Below are 21963 nucleotides of genomic sequence, written 5' to 3' on the forward strand. Positions count from 1 at the left end.
GGCTGAGAAAGAGAAGGAGACTTGTGTACACCTTGATATGGAATGGAAGAATATCATTTTCTCTTTTTCTTGGCCTCCAGAAAAGAAAACCCAGTTCAATCTGTGTAACCCAAAGGATGAGAGTTAAATCCAATGTAATTAATTGAAATTATTTTATTTGCAACTGTAATTTTGCGTTGAGCTTTTTTCTAGTGCTAAAGACTAGACCTAATGAGCAACCCTTCTAATTGGTTTAGCAAAAAGGGATATGTGCATACCTTTGAATTTGATATAATTGCCACAATGTTTAAACCCCTTGTCTGCAGGAGTTTTGCTAGAAAATATTTAATTCTTGACCTTCCTGATGATCCAAGTTTGTTTTCCCCTCACCCAAGCACTGCCAGAGGAAGAAGTACTAGCACTCCACTGAGAGTAAGAGGAAAACAACAGATTTTCCATACCAAAACAAACTGACTTCTAGCTACTCAAAGAGACATAAAATATCCAAAACTGCAGACTTATAAACAAAGCATGGATAAAAACTCCTTATGAAAACAGTGCCATCACCATAAACATTGTTAACTAATGTATCTATTTGTCAAATATAACTTCCATGAGGTTATACCAGACACACTGAAAGACTGCCACTACCCCTCAGGTCTCGGTCGCTCATGATTAACAGCACCCACATATACAACCAGCTAATCAAGATCTAATTTTTTTTTCTACAGCATGACAAGAAGGATGAAGAGAATACAGTTGAAATCCTTTACTCTAAAGTCATGTAAGTTTTATGAATAATATTTTTTTGCCAACTTGAACTGTAAAGCTTCTCCTTCATCAGTGACCTCGTATCCTGACATTTATACACATTTTCAGATGAATCTAGACAAAGCACAGCAACAAACACAACCTTTTGGAGAAACACTAGCACCATTTCCAAGACTCATGCTCACTTTACACTCCATGTTACACACAATTGACTACATTTTGTGGTGGAGCAGCTTCAGGCTCTTCTCCTGCTTCAGGATCCCAGATACTAGATCTGATCCTACGAACCATCACACTGGTATTTGAGATGCCTGAACAGGGAAGAGGCCTCCTGTTGCACAACAGTGGAGGGATGAGGTATTCAGCAGAGCAATTTGTGCCCAGAAGCCACCTCAGTATGGCTCCCTGGCTGTGCCTGCACAGCACAGATGTGCTGGGTGTAGAGATCAGCAAAGCCTGCATGTGGCACTGGGTGCACCCCTTTCATGGTATGCGATACCTTGGTCTAACACCCAGACATGACACACAATCCACATGTGAATTCCTGTAGAATGTTATGGAGACAGGAAAAGGTCAAGAGATTTGCTGCAAAGTTTAGATTTGAGAACTCTTTTTTTTTTCCTAGAGAAATGGAAATTAAGTATTAAAGTAGTAGAGAAGATATACCACCCCTTCCCTCCTCATTATCTCATGGTTCAGAGCAGCCACATGATTACTCTTTATCTATGGTCCTAGCACAAAATCCACCTCTTGCAACTCAAACATAACTATTTCAGTAAATATTACATCAAATCTCACAGCTGTAATGACAAAACACGAGAAGAAATACCACAATCTTTTTCTCTATTATTTTTCTGTATGAAGTAATGCAAAATTAGGGAACATAATACCACTCCTACCAACTTTATGCCCTTTTGTAATTCCCTCCTCAAATTTCAGAAAAATCATTCTCCAGATGCCAAGCATTGCACAGGGTTACAGAAGGTCTAGGTGTCTGCATATCCCTCCAAGTAAAATGAATTTGCAACGGAATTTGTCATTTTTAATTCTCTAATAGGTTGCTGGGATATTATCAGTATTCTTCCTGATTTAAAATTAAAAGCCGGCAAGCTCACAGAAACACTACCTGCTCACACACACCGAGACAATGTTTGATGTGTTTCTACTCCAGGGCAGAAAATAATTGATTTTCAAAATCTTGCTTGCATTGATGAGTGGTCAGGGAGTCTTCACCCCAATGCAGACGTATTAGCAGAATGTGTAAGAGGAAATGATTTTGGCTATCACTGCTGATAAGATTTTATCAGTATTCTCCACTCAATATATGTTATCAGCCTTTGATTAAAAAAAAAAAAAAAAAAAAGAAGTAGAAACTACTTTGTTTGTTTTAAGAGCAAACACAGTAGCTTAACCATCCACTCCTTCACTAAGTGGATACACAGCCACATTTAAAATAGAAATCTAATAGAATCTTAGTAGCACTTTGTTTCTAATTGTAGGGAATATTGCAATAAGTTTCTATGGTGTGTGAATATTTTACTTAAAAAAAAAAAATCACAAACTCACTTTATGTTGCCTGTGCTGACTCATCTGCTTGACTTGGCATACTCTCCTTACCAGCTGCAATAAACAGAGAAACCAAAAATTAATGGCTGGTCTTCTGGTCAGAGAATGGTTATACAAACTGCCTCCTTGCAACAACAAATTGTACTTGTTTCATGTCTTTCATAGAAGGATCTCAAAGTAACAGATTACAGTTACACCTCGTCCTTCCTAAGAAGCAGTGAATCAGAACAGCAGACACTCAGCAACTTTGGAAAAAAAATTATCTCTGTACAGATTACTTACAGAAAGCAGGGATAAAGACATAAGGTTTGACCCTCTCTTTCCTTTTCTGACACTCTAGCTACAGTCTTCTGATGAAGGAAGAAGGAAAGTTCACATTTCTCACAAATTTAGGATATCTTCGGATATTAGTGTTAGTTGGAAAAATTTCTTAACCCTTATGTTAGGGATAATTAATTCTTCTTTTCCTCCTTTCTGATTTTCCACCAGCACCACCCATTTAGTAATGCATAATTCCACGCCTTTCTTCTTTTGACTACCGTTGCTGCAACACTGAAGAGAATGGGTGAGGGGAGGAGTGAAGTCGAAAGTGTGGGGAATGAAAAGGGAGGGTTTGGATGGGGGAAGAAGGAGTTGAAGAACAAGCAGAGGTCAAAACCAAAGGAAGAAAGCAGGAGAAAAAATGAAAAAGCAAGAGAAGAGACTTCTGGGAGACTTGGAAATGTTCTGGAGAAGTGACTAGTAGGACACCCATTTATATACGACAGCTTCTATCTCCAGTAGGCTGAAGGTGCTTCAAGATAGCAGTATTTTGCCTCAGGAACTTTTACTTATACCCTTATGTCTAGACAGGACAATAAACCACTGTAGGGAATCTACCAGAGCTGGGCTCCAGTCCTAATATCAGGCCTTTGCAAATACATCTTATTCCCCTGTATTAGTGCAAACACCTGATGATGAGATGAGCATCCAGGACCATGCAGAGCTTCCTTGTAACAAGAACCAGAGCTGCTTGCCTGCAAGCAGCAGCCAAGTGCTCAGCTCATGCTCATCTCCTGCATGGATTCCTCTAGGCCCACCTGTGGCCTGGACCACCATCCTCTGGCACAAGTGGCACTTTGCAAAGATAATATGTTCTTTAGATCATAGAAGATAAAGGCCCAAGCCCGCCCATGGCCAAGGAATAAAGATTGTCTGTTTGACATTAGCTAAGAAGTTAGAAGAAAAAGGACTGATTTGTGCTGAGACAAGAAATGAGTGCTGAAACATTTCTTTCATTTTCATGGTTTTCTTACACCCTAACTGAAGCATTAAGGAAAACATCTCAAGAGTGTCTTGCAATTTTCAGCCTTATTTATGCAAATTGACAAAAATTGCATCCAGTCAACAGCTCTGCATCAGTTTATGGTAATTAAAAAATCCAGTCTTTAGCGTCTGATTTGAACACTCCGTTGGCCATCTTGTGAAGTTAAACACTGCTGAAAAATCAGGCAAAGAATATTCCATATCAGGCTTTCAAGACTGATGGACATATAAAAAAAATTTTGCTATTCATTTCTGATAAGGTGGAGATAACCCTAGATGACTGAATCAAGAACTGTATATTCATGGGATGACACCTGTAGCACGGGTTCCTTCATTCCTGACAGCCTGGGCTACGTGTACTGTAATCCACTGTCCCTGGTATGTTGCTTTTATCCTTTGGAGATGTGTCCAAAAACCAATCACTGCGGACAGATCAGAGTTCTATAATACCAGCTTGATCGCTCTCTGCAGGCCTTAAAGTGGCATACACAAATAGGTATTTTGGAATTCTTTGAAGTGGTTCACAATACATGTTACTGACCATTATGTACGTGTTCTGCACAGTCTCATCGACCTGTTTGTAAAGACCTCTGCCTACACTGAAAGATATTTAGGATGGAACTTGGCAGATCCAGACTGAAAGCCCCAAGCCTCTGAACAGCAGTGCCAGGTTGCAGAGAGGGGATGTTTGTGGATGGCACCCTCCATGGCTCAGCATGGAAGCTGAGTGAAACACACACCCAGGGGTCACTGGTCAGTGCATCTACTGTTTAGAAAGAGAGTCTTCGCATATGAGACCTAAGCTTCTAATGTCACTTTCCAAGCATAATGTAAAACATGCTATAAAAATACAAAATAAATCTAATGAAAGCAAAGGGATGTCTCAACACTCCTGAGTTTCAAAACATTTCTGATTCCAAATCTATGCTTGAGCAAAAGGCTTATTTTTAAAAGCAAGTCAACAAATAGCTTTCTTTTACTAATTCAGCTTTAGTTATCTCAAGAAAAAAAAACCAACCAACCCAAACCCTCAAAAACAAACCAAAGTAAAATCACAACACTTATATTTTTTAAGTTGCATCTGTAGGTTTTTTTTTTTTCTCCCTTGGAAAAGGGGAATTAAACTATTAAAGGACACCTTGTTAAGTAATTATATAGCAACATCACTGTGCAATTAAATAGCCATCAGTCCCTGCAGCTGAGAAATTTCAGGTAATTATTCAAAGATAATTTAATAGGAGAATTACTGTATTCAAGAAAGCATTAGCTAGTAATCTACCTCAATTAAAGCAACCAATTAATTTCAGCACCTTGATAATAGTTGCCTTTTGCAAAACTATCCTCCCCTACACACACACACAAATTGTAAATTTTAAAATAATAAAAAATGTGAATTTGGTGCAATTCAACTTCTATTTTAACAATTCCCATCCAGAGAGTTTGGGTGCCTTTGTTTTACCTTATTTTATCAGTATGCATTACTCTTTGGTTTTACTGTGGGCAAAACTATACCTGCAGCTGTAAGTTAGAATAATGAGGTGTATGCAGAAAATCTGTGTAAAAGAAATAAACATTTGTCTGTTCATACCAAAACAGGGTGCAAAAAGCCACATAATAACTGAAAAAGTGTCTCATTGTGACAAGGTGTCTTCAGGGAATTACGGGATTCTCACACACAGTTGTGCTGCTGTACAGTGCACTGGAGACAGAAGTCATTAATCACAGAGTTGCAAACAGTGCTCATTGTAACAGATTCTGTGCAAGAACAAAAAATGCACATCCCACCCAGTTACACAGCAAAATGTTTTGTTGAGGTCAGAACGCACTGGAAGTTTTTTGCTGCAATGGGGAATATCAACAGCTTTTATACTGGTGAGCTCGGGCTCTTTGAATGGCAGTAACACCACCACCAGAAACACGGAGACCGTGTGGGTAACTTCCAGAGGGGCACAAAAGACAAAGAGGCATCCAGATCTTACACAGATTCAGTGGTTGCTGAGGTCCTAAATTCCTTGCATTTCTTTAAGAATCAAAATATGTAACAATCAAGAAATAGTTCCTTTTTTAGAAATATCCTGTCATGCAGATGTTCACTATTTTAATTACCATTTTCTCAATCAGAGAAAACCAGATCTGTATTATGTTTTCTTTCATTCCCTATTTAATTTGTTTTTAAATAGAAAATAAATGATGGTTGCAAATACAAGAACACCCACGTGATTCGGATCTTTATATATTCTCCATATATGCTGAGGGTTCCCTTCCCTCCCCCTTACACCACAGCGATGTGTTGATGGTAGACTGAATAAGTGCTCTTTTATCTAAGCCTTGAAAATATGCATAAACAAACACAAAACTCAGCCTTGGCAAGACTGATTCATTTAAGAAAAAAGAACAAACTATATAGATGTTTAGAGGTTTTGTTTTTTTTCCATTCTCTATCATAGGATGGAATGAAACATAGATGTGAAAATCTCCACAGTCCGGAAATGGAATATCCTAAATTTGCAATAGTGGCTTTTTTGGAATGAGTCTGGTCAGCACTGTGATTAGAGCCATTACCTGTTAAGTAACTGAAAGCCACGTGAAATCTGTCAGACTGTGGCCCCGGCCCCACGCCTTTGTTCTAGTTTGGTTTTTATGTCAACAGCTTGCCAATGTTCCCCCTACTGACTCATCCATTTAATTCAAGAGTACTCAGCATTACCTGACCCATTAGCACTGTCCCAGGATTTGGAGAGGTACACTACATTTCATTGCTTGTTGTGTGGCTATTTTTAGCCCATCATTATTCCCAGTATTTTTCTACAAAATAATCATCGCAAAACATTTTACTGAGCGAATCCAAATGGCACCAAAATATCTCCCAACTCTTGACAGACTTGAGGATGTTTAATATATTCCTGAGCTTTTGTTTGTTACAGTACCTTCCTATTTTGCCTTTTTATTACCATCACTGAGTAACCTTTAAGGCAACAGAGAAAGAAAACAAAAATAAAAACCCCACAAACAGATCCATTATATGTATCTATTCCAAAATCTGTGTATCACTCCCCACATTGATAATCAACTAGGCACTTCAGCACGTATCTGCCTTAAATCACATTGATTAAAATGGGATTAAACATATATCTAAAGCCAGGCTCATCCTTAAGTATCCTGCCTTGTAAGAAAACAAAGATAGGTATTTCACTGACCAGTGGTTTTCTCACCTCCTCATCTAGTGGCAGATAGAAGAGCATGTATTAGACAGCACTGGCACAGGCTCTTAAGCCTTTGCAGGTGGTTGTGATCCCTGTGATGGAAAATCTAATTTTTCTTCACTGTTGTGAAGAGGGATGAGAAAGAATATAGCACCACAGAGATTAGGGAAGAACCCTAAGAGGCTCCCAATGCAGTCTGCAGGAGCCATGAGCTGAACAGCAGGTATCTTTGGGACTCCTGCTCCCCTTTCTCTCAAAAGAGAAAATACAATGGTTTTTCATACCAAGCTAAACAAATAAACACAAAAAAAATACCATATATTGACAGGATTAGAATCAGAACTTATCAGGAGGCTGCAATGTAAATTATAAAACCAGAATAAGTAACTGACAATATTTACTATTGAGAGCTACAATTCTCTTGGCATCCAAATTATATGTGCATTAATCCCCCAATCACAAGTTTACTCTCCGAACAATATAATCCAAGTGATTAGAGAAAGTAGAGATTCATCCAAAATAACTGCAAGATACCTAAAGGATTTAATTTGCTCCATCACAGTACCACTTGCTGTTCTAATTATCATTTCAGCCCGAGTTACCTGTAATTTTCTTTTAGAGCAAAAAAACCGTACATTTTGTTTTCTTAACATTTAGTAGGAGTCTGCTATTAATCAGTCATTTTTCATCACTTAAAAAATTGTTTCTAGGGATTTAATACACATTTTATTAATTGATCATCCATAGCAACATTATCTGCATTAATAATTAAGAAAACATTAAAGAATTTCAGTCTTAATGGGGACACCCTGAGAAGCTTCCTCATCATCCATCAACAGGTCAAATTTACAGGCTCTCAATTAAGCACTCTGACAAATTGGGATCATTGAGATTAGGATCATTAAGACTGTGTATTATTTTATTACCTGTTCTGCATGAGGAAAAAGAACATCAGCTGAACCCCTACTTGCAGTGAGGTACATGACTGAGAGATATGGTAAGCAAATCTGGTTTCGCCAGGATTCAACACCTGGTGTCTGTTTTCTGTGACTACTTTTAGAAGGCAAGCAAAGTGACAGGCTCACCTTTGTATGCCTGAAAGCAGAAGCAAGAATTGTAAATCAGGGAAGAACAGTAGCACAAAATATCACTCTTCTTTTCAAGTAGAAAACAAACCTTCTGAGACACAAGTTCCAAAACTTGGAAGGCATCCTTTAAAATATCTCCCTTCTGCTAAGGCCTGCGGTAGGAAACTTGTCTTTTTCTGCAAGCCGGCAGTTGGAGGGACGGCTGGAAGGACTGCCAGCAGCTCACCCCAGGGCAGCATGTGTGCCCTCATCATGTAGAAGCAAGTCTAGGGGCCATATACGTGAGCAGCTTTCTCAACATCAAGAAAAAAAGCATAACCAAAAGAAAATAATACTCCATACAGACAGGTTCCATCTTAACCCGTAAATTCTTCATAGCAGCAGTCATCTACGTCTGTCCACAAACCCTTTTGTTCCACACACTTTGTACCCCAACTTGAAGAAAAAATAATCTTTTTTCAGAAAATGAGAAAAATTATTACAAAGAGATTAAAGGTGAGAGGAGAAGGAATATTTTAGGTAAAACATGGTTAGCTACAGAGACTTTAATATCCACAAGTAAGGAAAGAAAGTTCAATTTAAATTTCTTGCTGAACAGAACGACACTGGCAGTTTACCATCACTGAGGCTGGGAATGGTTCCCTGCTAACCCCACAGATGCTCGCGCCACCCAGTTCAGTTCTAACACTCACACACTGCAGGGGGAATGTAGTCCACATGTTTAGAGATCTTATCAGAACACTTATTCATCTCAGGATGATGGTGGGGTTTTTGTTGCAATAGCAGTTGTGAATCTAAGCGTTACTGAACACCGAACAATCATCTCTGCTTCAATACTGTCAATCAAGCACACTAAAACAAGTAGCATAAATATTCCTATTATTGGAAACAAATTTGTGTATGTTTACATTACCGTTGTTTATGGTTAAGTCACTATTAAAGTTTGTCATATGAGAAAACCAATTCCACCACATTCATTAACCACAGAATTGGAAAGAGAATAAAATTCAACTTAAAATAATAATTCCAGGAAAAATATTTTCCTCTTGTGACTAGTTGGTAATTGTCTAAATCTACTATCTGTCAAAGGATCTATATCCCGTGGTGAAAAAGAAATTGGGTATCATCCATTTTATCAGCTACCATCTCCAAGGATCTTAGGATGCTGTTTTTAAGGAGCAGCAAACAGAAACGAACAGAAAAAGCTCAGCCAAGTTATCAAAAACACTTATATTAAAAAAGCTCTGTAAAATCTAATCCTGACATCAGTAGGTTACAACTTTGCATGTCCCCAGGGCACTAAAATAATACTCTTTAGAACAGCAGGTGGACTATTTTAGACTTCAGCTTTCTAGTTCTAACAAGGCTTTTACATTTTTTTTTCTAGGAATTAAGGATGCTAATCACAATCTCCAAATGTGCATTGCTGGGTTGTAAAAATATTAGACCACAAACTGACATGGCAGCAATGCATTATGCAGCTGTGAAGGAGTCCTAAATAGGAGGAAAACTCGAGATTCCAGGCCTGCCATCATAAAGGTCAACATAATTGGCCACATACAGCAAAATCAACCCCCATGTCTTCCCCTAGCCAAGCCGACTGCCGAGGAAACCCTTTCTTCCTACTGGGATAAATGAAGTCTAAAGTAGGAGGAGCAGGAGGCTTGGAAATTTTAGATTTAAAAATGTAAAGAACCCTAAAAAGATGGCATCTAATTTTATCCTTTATCCTAAAAAATAAAATCCAAATTTACCACAAATGACAGTTACAAGTTTGAAGCAAGAAACGCCTAGGATGAAATGTTCACAAAGCCTTGATAACATCTCTCATAAATTTTCTTCGGATTCAGAGACCAGTTAGAGCAGAGAACAGAAACATGCAGTGACTAAGGCCATAACAAGCACAAAGGCCCCTTGACAAGACATAACGGACAGGTACAAATGATTAACGAAGACTAAAGAAAGTTGACTACCTCACCATAAAAATAACATGCACCATGACATCCTTAGAGCTGAGCTTGGACATCTGTAACTCACCCAAACAATAACGGATTTGGAAGCAAAACTTGTCTGGAATATTCCTTCTAATCATTTCAGGTCACATAACCAGAACTTTGCTGTCCAACATTTTTGCTAACTGATATTTGTCTCAGTGGCAGTAAGAGATCCAGCTACGCTATGAAGTAAATACTTAAGAAACAAATTTCTTCTTAAAACTGCTCTATCTGGATAAAATGAGTTCTCCATCAAAAACAAAGCTCACAATTTCTTTGGTTGCCTACAGGTGAGCACGAAAAGAGTAGAAATCCTATTCAACATACAGCCTCACCTCAGAGGTGAATCTTTCACTTTTTTCAGAGATTTAAGAAAAAACTAACATTCACAGACCCCACTATCCTACCAATATTTTGACCTCAGTACTTTTTCAACCAACAGACCCCGGTTTTACCAATAGTAACCCTGAAATCTCACATGCCACGACTCTGAAATCCAAAATAGGAATGCTGATACTCCCCTGAGAACTTTGTAAAGCAGCAGTTGTGACAATATCATCCTGCAAAGGAAAAATCAGGAAGGATCTCTCCAAAGATGAAGGGAGAAGGATGCTCTTATGCAGCTGGATACGAAGCGCTGTCAATAGAAACTACATCTGTGAACAGCAGTAGCAATGCTCTAACCCAGCTCTGCCTTAGGCAGATACAAGAGGAGTGTGAAAACACCCTAAGGAGTTTCTTTTCTCCCACAGCACATTCAAACAGTGACAGATTATCTCTGATAAAATAATCTTGCACTAACTATGAAGAAGATCAGTCACAATGTAAGGACACAGCTAGTTCCCCAACCCTGCAGGTGCAATGCAACTGCCAGCAGGGCATCATGGTGACATATAAGATGCCATTCTATACAAAGGCGATGAGATGTCTTTAGAGTGTTGCTCAGGGCTGTCCTCAACCCCAGTGCTCCTAGCCCAGCCATCCAGATGACCACCCCACCTCAGCACACCTTTGGAGGATTACCTGTTTGCAAAAACCTCGACTGTCAAATAGGTTGAATGAAGCACATGGCACAGAAAGCCTACAGACAGTAGGGAGAGAGAGGAAACAAGGAAAGCAATGGAATAGAAACAAGAGCACCACACATTTTTTATACTGAAGAAATAATGTATTTTCTAAATTACATGCAGACTTGTTTCCATTTTCATATTCTTTACCATGTTTTTTTTTTTTTTTTTTTTTTTTTTGGAAGCTACTGAAAATGAGCGTAAGAGACAAAAAAGTACTTTGCCCTGCAGGAATACAAAAATTGTAAAAGCACAGGCAGCACTACAGAGGAGCAGTGCCATTCACTCACAAAGAATTTTGTGCATGTAGATGGCTGATTAATTGCTGGCCTGCCTAGACGAAGCTGCAACGAGCCAGATACTGTCAGCATGCCATCTGTTACCATGGAAATGCACAATGTTCCTGTTTCTGACAAACCCTTGAATACTGGATAGATTGTGCCATATGTAAATAAGGCAAATTAGTTTTCCTATATCTTCCAGACAAGGTTAGACTAAAAGAAAATATATCTGTTTAAACATACTGTAACCTCCAAGATGAGAACTGGGTAAATCTTCCTTCTTTTTCCCATAAAAATCTCATTCAAATTGTTGTTAGAATTGAAGCAGTGTGGATGAGCATTAAGGAGCATAAAATTAATTCCCAACTAGTAATGTTTACAAAAGCACTGCTAAAAAGAAAAAATACATATGCTGTATGCATACAGCACTCACTATGGTCATTCTATTTTTACTTCCAAATATTTCTTTCTCTCCTCCTCCCTGCCCCCCAGACTGTAGCAATGTTATTAAAACAACATCACATGAAAAAGAAAAAAAAAAAAAAAAAAAAAAGGAAATTTGTATGGTGAGATGCTGTAGTTTGCATCATTTAATCAAAATGATGGTTTCTTAAAGGATGCCATAGTTTTTAAACAGGAAAACCTTTCACTTACTAATTTGAATATTGTTACATGTATAGCAGCAGCATATTAACTCTACTGAAGTCAGAGGGGCTGCAGCAGTATGCATGTGTAAGGGTCTAGTTTACAGACTTCAGAAGCTAGAGCCCAAGTAATTGTTCCATGTTATCATGTCCTAGAAATGACAACAAACCCCAAAGTAAGAAATTTAGAACTTAAGACTTGGATTAATTATTTGATTTTCCAAATTTGTATAAAACAAAAAGCAAGAAGATAAAAAAAGAACAACAAGAAACATTTAACGCACTCATTAACAATAACACATTTTGGGTGGCTATAGACATTAGAACATATTGCACTGCTGGACTGAATTCTCCTTGGACGTGACCACTTTGCAAAGCACAGACGACATAATATGGCTTTACACTAAGGCACATCTATTCCCAGAAGTATCAGGTTAGTATAAACATCAACCCCAAGAACATAAAACTGATGGAATTAATATCATACGTGATCCCTTTTGCTAGATAACAACATAAAATGAGTTGATAAAAAGGAGCATCTCCATAAATAGACTGGAGCCCTTCTGAACCATGAAATAAGCATGAGTCAAAGATGTTCTAACACAGTAGACCAGCACACATCAGTCATAGGACCAGAGAAGCAACACAGTGTGACTTAAATCACTTTTCATTATATGAACTTACTCCATTACTCACATTTTCTATTTTCACTCTATACCTTCATGGGGTAACATAACATCCTGATAGAATAGAGATGACACTATCTAAATTGGAATATGAAAATGTCATAGGTCCCACAACTGTCAATGAGCGACACTGTGAATGCAGGCTTTATGGGTTCCTAACCTGCTTCCTGCCCCCTGCCCCACAACTTCTTTTTGTGTTTTCCAGCACTGAGATTGATGTATGGTATAACAATAGCTGAGCATTAACCTCACAAAATTAACAGGCAGCTGTGTATGAATATCTACCCGATAAGAGAATTAATCAGTAGCTCCAGTAACAATAAGGTTAACACGTTCATGGTAAACACATCATGTACATTTAATATATTCTTTATACAGTCCATTTATTGATACACAACTTTGCAACATTGTGAAATGTCACTTCTAAAAACTGAGCAGCTATTTCCAATATTTGTCAAAACATCATCACTTCTTTTGAGCCTGACTCCACAGTTTCACAGAAGCTTAGAATCCTTAACTGTCCAGAACCTCATTGCTTCAACATTTATTAAATCAAGGTGACTATAAAATACAGAAAATTTACATGAAACGTATTTTCTATCTTAACTTTATTCTACAAAAATGAGGCTTCATAAGATTAGTCACTGCTCTCGACCGCATTCATGGTATCATCTGTGACAGCTGATCCTGTGACACTGCCTTCTTCCCCTAGAACCATGTACTGCACTGCCTTGAAGTTCTGCTCTTCTCCTCAACCCCAAGTCTCCTGAATGCAAGAGCATACAGGGAACGTGACACTCACTGACTTCAATTGTGCTGCCTACCCAAGTACGAGGATAAAGTCAAGAATCTGAAGAAGGGAAGATTGATGGGGAGTGTGACTAAGAAGTATCCATTTTGGAAAAAAAAAATGCAGATATAGGAAACTTTCATATTTTCTCTGAACACCTTCCTAGCAGTCCTACTTAATGAACAGTGCAAAAGCATTCCAAGAGAGTCCCTCACATCTAAGCAAGCTGACAATGGCATTCTATTTAATCAGGCAGCAGAGCACTGCTTTGCCAAACTGAGCAGCTGAATGGTGTGCTACACCTGCTATGTAGGGTTTTGTGAATGTGAGAGCAGAATTCAAACTTTTAAAATATTCCCTAACAAAAATGAGTCTACATAATACCAAGTAGGTCATCTTCACCCTGAAAATGAATTAATCCCAAAACAGAAGAGAAATATTAGCTTATTCTTCTGCACATGCATACAGCCTAAACAACTTAACCTCTGTGAGCTAACTTTTTACATAACATATAAGAAAATTGTGACTTCCAAATTCTCTGAATGTATTTTAAGTAGTTAGGGAAGGTTTTGCAGCAGTAACCCACGAAAATTTGCTTTGTTTTGTCTGGAAAGTCCATACTGAAAACTAATTTAGGTAAAAGTCAATCACAACCTTGTATGTCTTTAGCATTTAGTTTCCAGGAATTCGTCAAGCATAAGTCACTTGCAATTGAAAAAAGCTGCTTTGAATGTTATTGCCAGAAAAGCCATAAGAAAACTCTCACCTATAGTAGAGGGAGGCTTTATTAATATATTTTAATAGCTTTGTTGAAATATGGACACAGTGATGAATATAACTGCAAAAAATGTTTCAACACTTGCAAATCTCATTGAGATTAGAGCCAAGATGGATGCTAACTAATTGGTAGTAATTGCTGGTTGCGTCTCAGATTCCCTACTTGGATGCTGCCAGAAGTTATCCTGACATGGTATGTTTCTCCCGAATTAACAAGTTTTTCTGGCCAGTTCTATCAGATGAATTGAGTAAAAAGGCTGGATGAAAGACAAGCTGGCATTTCCACTGAACCAATGGACAGACAGGTTACATACTCTTTGGGAGTATATAGTCAGCATGCATCTGATCAGTCGCTTCTCATCCTCCTGATACTTGGGAGCTCCTACTGGTACTTTCTACAGCAGCACATTTAAAAGCAGATTCAGGGAGTGGACTTTATTCCTCAACAACATCTATAATTGCAGGAGGTGTGGGTCTGACCTCTGACAAAAGAAAAGGTCCTAATAGGACAAGAGCATTAAATTTTCAGAAAGTATCTCAGTGAGACTGGGTATGGCCATGAAGCACCAGAAGCCAATTTTCTCGTGAGTATAATATTTTCGGTTCCCTCTAATAATGTCTGCTGGAATAAAGATTAGTTCCTGTCAATAGAGCTCCTGGATATTCTCTGCATTCAAAGCATCTGATTCAAACTCCTTCATGCTGTTTAATTTGCAGCACTTCCTCTCTGACATTTGGTAATGAGTATCTAAAGACAATCAACTTTCTACACACGGATTTTACAGTGTAACACGCATGTATGATGTCTCACCTCTTTTGACAAAACTACAGTAAAGCCCTTCAGTGGAAATAAAGTCTTAGAAATGTCATCAGAGATCATTCAATTGAAAGAACCAGAAAATATGTTTTGTAACAGATTCAGAAGTGCTGTGCCATAGCACCTGCAGAAGAGGAATATAATTTGCAACAACCACCTGGGTGCTGCAGTGTCACATCTGTGTCCCCTGACATCACCTTTACTCTGGAAGTGTTGTTTGACAGATTCCCCTAACAGCAGCCTTTGGTTTGTTTTAGAGCATTCATGTCTCCCCACTCTTCAGATAATCTGCATCTTTAGAAGAGGTCAGAGGTATCCAAGGGAATCCAAGCAGTATTTGTAGGTTTTTGCCATGGACTGAGGAAAAAAAACTAACACACCTTCAGTACAGTGTGATGAAGAGTAAGAAAAATTACTTCCATTTCAAGATATCACTTCATTTTTTAGCATCCGAATATTGATCCCAGATACGGCGTTGGCCTACTGAGTCTAGTCTTGTTTTTGCAGTTTTGTTGCAGAGAGAACATGAGGGACAGTAACAAAGTTTTATTGTCCAAAGCTGGGATAAGGCAATAAAGAATGTCTTTGAGGACTCAGCTGTTCCCAGCTGTTTATCCCAGAACGCATTTTCCATTACATTTATTTTGTTACTCTTGTAATTAAACAATAACCTTTGTTATTTGAGGTAAAGACTTCCAATTACATGTTTCCAAAAATGAATTTGAATTTTCCCAGGTTCAAGTCTGCTGGGAATAAGTTCAGTTCATGATTTTCAGTGCTCCCATATTACCTCCAAAACTTCAGGTTCTTCTCAAACTCCATGAATGTCATCTACCACAGCTTTGTACCAAATTAAGACAACTAAAATTAATATATAATATGCACACAGGAACATTTCTCTATTGCTCCATGAAGAGGACAGTGAAGAACACATGACAACTGCTCAGGAAGATCTACTTGGAAATAATATCTACCCAACTGAGTTAAGTCTGCTCCATCCTTCTTGGGTATCATCAGGAAAAGGCAAATGGAAGCAGAATGGGAAATATGAAAACACTCATGTGAGGCTATACGCACAAGACTACAAACATAAGTACCCTCAAATTCACCTTAACGCTATCCTTCAATATTTTTTTTTTTAATCTGTTGCTTGACAGCATCTGAAGGGTAAAATATAAAAAATTAAAAAGGGTTAAATCTAAATGGTGATCCGCAGTTGGCACAAGTCACCATTTTAATGTTTGTAGAGTGATGTCAGCTCTTATCTACCGAGTATTTAACACTATTTGACACACCAAGGGCAGGTATGACATCAAAAATACCCAACAACTCCCTTCTTCGAGCATTTAGTAAGAGCCTTTCAGGGGTAAGCTAACCACAACACTGATAGAACCTTACTAGTCAGATCCCTATATATACTCATTACTGTGAATTATTCCCCGAACCAAAGCATTGTCACGAGGCTGCATATGCATACTGTCATAAAAGTATATTCCAAGTTACTTTTTATTTTGTCATCTTTTATTAAAGTATTCAGGACTTTTAATAAGCATCTGACAGTACCAGTAAACATTGCTATTAAGCAAACAGCTCTAAATATCAATAAATGCCAAAAAAAATGTAAGTTATGACTGTTTTTATTTAATCAGGAAATTTTCATTTTAAGCCTCAAAAATAAATATATTTAATCAATATTAGGAGTTCAATAGAGAAAAAAAAAGCAAGAAAACTCCAAGATTTAAAGCCTTTTCCCTTCCTCCCCCTCCTCTGGAACAGCAGATAATATTACCTCTAGCAAGAGAATGATGCACAACTTTGTCTGAAATCCCTTTTGGTAAGAAATAAAAGCATACCCTAGAATGCAATAAAGTTATTTTTAATTCATCTGAAAATGTGAAGCAGGAACATTTGATACAATTTAAGAGAACTTCAGCAGTCATTTCCTTAAAAGCGCTTTTACCTTTAGCTAACAGTACTTAAACATTTACAGTATTATCCCTACATTATCCTTGATGGTAGTCATAGTGGGCCCTCATACATGAAGGTCTCTTTTGAAACTCACACAGATTAAACTGACTATATTCACCTGGTCAGTTGAGTAAAACAATATTGCTTACTGAATACATTTTCTATTGTGACTCCAATTTTGCTCCATCAGTTTCTGACCTCTAGTATGATTCTGGCAAATCACCTCCTCTGTTCTCCCACACTTACTGAGATTATAAACTAAGAGTGGGGCATCGATTCTTTTGGTACAAGGGGCAGTATAATCAGGCTTCAACCACACAGCATAGACATCTCAGTAACTGTCATAAAAATAGCTGAAGACTATAAACCATTTCTGGAGGTCTTTCCAGACTTTTAACCCACCTAGCACCTCTGCAGCGTGTACAAGCAGCTGAAGTTCTGCTCTGCTTTCAGTAACTTCTTACCTCTTCTCCTCAATCCCCCTCTTTGTACAGCTTTGTCATTTAGTTGGTATTGAAACTGAACACTAACACATCGGCAAGGAAATTTAAGGTGGTAATTAAACTTCTACTGAAACTGAGGAGCTGCTAGCCACTTCATTTTATAGGTAGCCACGGACTGCAGGGATGACTAACTGCTTTTAACAGGAAGCACACAGCTCAGCTATCTGGATTCAGAATTTTAAAAATACATTGTGTTCGTTCTTTTCTACTACATTTTTGGTTTCTTAACATTTAATGAAATATAATGGGTAAAAATTGAAACGCACATAAAAACAAATTCACTTTGAAAATAAAAATATGCAACAAATTAAAACAAAGTTGCTCAAATCTGTAGGTGTGCCTTAAAGTTGTCTTTTTTTTGTTTTGTTTTTAATAACAGGGTTCCCTAAAGCTTTTATACCTGCCCATCACATCTGCCTACCATTAAATCAACATTCCCCACTTTTACAAATCCCCAGACTATGCTGCAAAAGCACAGCCAACTTGCTCAAATGACACCCACCTATGGACTAAAGGTATATTATTCCCAAACCTAGGGAGATTATTAATCTGGATTATCCTATAATGGTTGAGGAAAATAAATATTAGTAAATCTTGTAAGCTTTTCAGTCTCTTTACATCTGTTAAATGAATCTAGCTTAGTGCCTCTTGAATGCTAACACATTTTTGTTATGAGCTTTATGTTAGAATTGACTGTGACATCTATTAGCCAGTTACAACTTTTGCTGAGACAAATAATTGATGAAACAATCAGTTATTGGATAGCAAAATCCATTCTGGGGGTTTGCTAACTGATTTCACATCATGAAAATTAGCTCTATTACTACCACCTGTTGTAGCCTGTAAACTGATATATAGGACACTTGCTAAAGATTTTATTAAAATGCATACTATTTCAGGGCTGAGCCAAATTTAAGTGTTATTACAGCGCATTGAAAGGAGTTGTAACTAATTTGTGTGGAAGGAAGATATGTGGTAATTTCTTGGCTGTATCTCATCAAGGTTCAATAAGCATCGACACTTCGGCAACACGCTGCCATGAGAGGGTCTGTAAGTGCATTAGGGTGAGAATCAAGGTCTATTTTCAGCAAATTGGCTCAAAGGTAACAAAACATAAGAAAAATCCCAGCACAAGTTCAGCCCTCAAACAGAAGGAATAGATGTTTCGGCTAGCACACATGGCAAAGAAATTGATCCCAGCATCAGAAAGACTATTTGAAGTATTTCACCTAGGCTCCAGCAGTCCATAGGCCACCTGTTAACATACTGTGGTTGATCAAATGTCAGCAGTGAAACTGGTGCAGGAATTACCAGTTCTCGAAACTACTCCCAAAGGATTTTGCAATTAATTTTTTGTTTTACTCCAGAGCATTTTTAAAAGACATATGTCTGACATCCAAAAGTGATTTGAGGAAGGTATGGATTTCTTAAATAACTATCACTTTAAAGAGCAATAGGAATGCAGAGAGTGAATGAGGCATGAATAGCCCTTGAGAAAAAAAAGCTGGGCAATCAGGGGATTCCCTGGCATGATAAGATAAGGTAGATCAGCATAAAGCACTCTGCAGCTTCATGAAGACGACGTGTGGCAGCAACACACCTAATATTCAGCAAATAAGCCTCGAAGAGAAAAAATTGGCTGTGCACTGCAGCATTTGACAGTGACAAAGTTCAGCATTACTCAACATCCCTTTGTTAACATTAGATCTATCAGTGGTAAAATGAGAATTAACAGATTTGCATTTAGTTTATAGCAATATAAATTTAAAAAACAGGTCTGAAAACTGTGAATATAAATTTCAAGGCACCAAGGACACAGATCATTAATGTAAATCAAATACAAATTTCTCGGTGTCAGCTCAGTGGTGTCTCCAAGCTCACAGCAAACAAACCTTCCACCAAATGCATGCTGACACAGAAGTTGGGGAACAAAAGCCTCTGACTTTTTCCAAGTTCTTGACAAGACTGACAGTAAAAATGATGTTCCCGGATGCAGAGGCTACTCTGTGTGCACCTTTGCTATCCAAACATCTACAGAAGCCACAATCACTGATTTTTACCGAGGAAGAACATCAGCACAAGCCAGCAATTCTACCTTGCTCTAGCTACAATGTTACTCTTGTTGCATTAATTTTACAGCAAAAATTTGTTTACCATGGTTACAAGGTCCACTGGGTCCATATCTTGATTACACCAAAACCAGCTCTTTGTGACTTCTAAAGGAACTGAGACTGTGCTTCATAATACAGCTCCAACCAACCACTCCAAGAGAGATGGGCAGGACCTGTGGCTGGAAGGCTGCACAGCCAAGGGCCACAAGCAAAGCACCAGTGGGAAAAAATGTGGGGAAAATGAAGTTTTGCAAAATACAAGGTGAACACGTCCCTCTGTACAGCTTCACTGACACACCCACCAGCTGATGCAAACAGATAAACAGTCTCTCAGATTTCACTTACTTTTCCCACCCCATTAAATTAGCAGACACATTCCAAAGAGTTATATCACATATCTCACTGACGCCCTCTACTGAAAGAAACAGTGTACTTAATTGCATTGTAGCAACATAAAACTATCCCTTTTTTCCTCATACCCTTGGTTTTCATCTAAATTAGTCAGAAAATTCTGCTACCTTGGCCACCCACAACCTGCATTCTGCAGCTACTAAAAGACCACATCATGGTCTCCTGCACTAAAATTGAATGTTCCTAAACAAAAGAAATTTCTGTCTCCCCCATCAGTTTGGATCATCATTTTCCACTTCAGATCCTATCCTGTGATTTTAGCAAAACCAATTTTTCTCACTTGTCTCAAAATACTTAGATTCAGATTCCAAATTAGCAACCAGATATAGTGACCTGAACCACCTATGGGAGAGAGGAAGCAAAGCCCAAGATCAACAGCTCTCAAACATTTACACTGTGGTGAAAACTTTTGGAGTGGGGTACATCACTGGCTTGAAAGGGTTTTTATAATCTAGGAAAGAATTACAATGAAATTACCTACCCTTTCCCTATTGTGTTACCTTTACCTACTTGGACTTCTACAGATGTATACTTGGTTTTGGACCAAAAAACCCCCCAACCCTCTAAGTACATATTTTACACCTGTAGACAGAAGTCATCAATTTGTATTTTAAAAGAGTAAAATTAAAAATATTCCCCTCAAAAACATGTTTTCTTTAAGAAAACATACTTCAAAAGTCTACATGGGATTTCTATTAATAAAACTGCCTCTGTAGGTCAAAGATCAAAAATCAGTGAGGGTCCACAACATGCAGAGCTTTAAAAAATGTCACTTCCTTTCATTTTCAGCATAAGAAATGGCCAACTTGTTCAGGGCAAATACTTGTTTGAACTGAGGATTTTATTATTAATCTCTGAAGACTGCTGAATTTAGGGTCACAGTAAGGGTTGATTAGGTACAAGGTGCACAAAGCTCTCCTCTGTCAATGCTATTGAAAGAAGCAAGTAATTTAGATTCAGAATTGGTCTTGGATTGAAGCTCACTCCATTACCGACCATTTTCAATTTCAGCTATACAATAAACATCAAGCTCAGCAAGGAAATTAGTACATTTGGTAATGTATTGGGAGAGATGGGTGGGTCTTTGACAAGATGACACTTATCACCAAAGCTTCAGTTAATGAAACCCTTGAGTGGTTTCTGCGTTTGACATATTTTGACATTTTTTGAAATCACATCCAGCAGGTTTTTTTTACCCCACAATGTTCTTCTTTATGAGAAAAAAATCCATCCATCTTTAAAATGAGTACTGAAGTACTGCAATATTATCGGAAAAAATTAAAGAGATGCTGAAGGCAGAAGGAAGAGAATCTGACTTTCTTTAAATGCAGAAAATACAGTGAGGTACGTAGTATTTAAACTGAGGAAACACCAAAGCTAACGCATTTCAGAAGAGAGCTTAGATTTCAACAGGCATGTTTGCTGCTTTTCAGTTTGTACTGAAAACACTGTGAACTACAGCAGAAAGTCTGACATTAATGTGACTGCAAGAAGTGTTTAGCCTTAAGTTTTTCTCCTTTCTTTTTTACCTTACACATGCAAAAAACTACCATGAAGTACCTTAGATTGGCCATTAGTGAGATTAAAATATTAGACTTCTATTGAAACATGAACCCATGAAATGATTTTTACTGAAATACTTCCACAGCAGAATTTTTGAAGTTTTGTTTAACACAATGTTCTATATATTAAAATAATGAGAGCAAATGAGAAAACATAGCTGTAAACCGCGAGTGAACTTACTGTACAAAAGATACCAAAAATATGTGGATAAAAATGAAAGAGAATTAGGAGACAGAAAGGGAGAGTGAACAATTGCTGGCCTAAAAGTAGCTGCCTGTAGCTGATGACCCACAACCTCCGCAATAGTTCTCAGATCACTTTAAATGCTGCTTTGTAGCAACGTGGCACCTACATTGTAAGACTAGAATTAAAAAGGGTCAGAAGAGACAGAAGACTTAGAGATCTCCAATTCTGAGCGGTTTGATATTTACTCTTACGC

The 21963-nt window shown here is 37.9% G+C and overlaps 1 long non-coding RNA gene across 7 annotated transcripts in view; it reads right to left on the reverse strand.

Moving 5' to 3' along the window:
• The window catches only part of LOC107054087, a 301151-nt gene that overhangs the window by 185165 nt on the left and 94023 nt on the right, over positions 1 to 21963 (reverse strand). For 4 of the 7 annotated variants that reach the window (XR_006930987.1, XR_006930985.1, XR_006930984.1 and 1 more), the window contains exon 3: positions 2317 to 2370. The exons of the other annotated variants lie outside the window; for them this stretch is intronic. This is a non-coding gene — a long non-coding RNA (uncharacterized LOC107054087). The remainder of the gene's footprint in view (positions 1 to 2316; positions 2371 to 21963) is intronic. 7 annotated transcript variants of the gene reach the window in all.

This window comes from Gallus gallus, chromosome 9 (assembly GCF_016699485.2).
Source record: "Gallus gallus isolate bGalGal1 chromosome 9, bGalGal1.mat.broiler.GRCg7b, whole genome shotgun sequence".
In the NCBI taxonomy this organism is placed as follows: domain Eukaryota; kingdom Metazoa; phylum Chordata; class Aves; order Galliformes; family Phasianidae; genus Gallus; species Gallus gallus.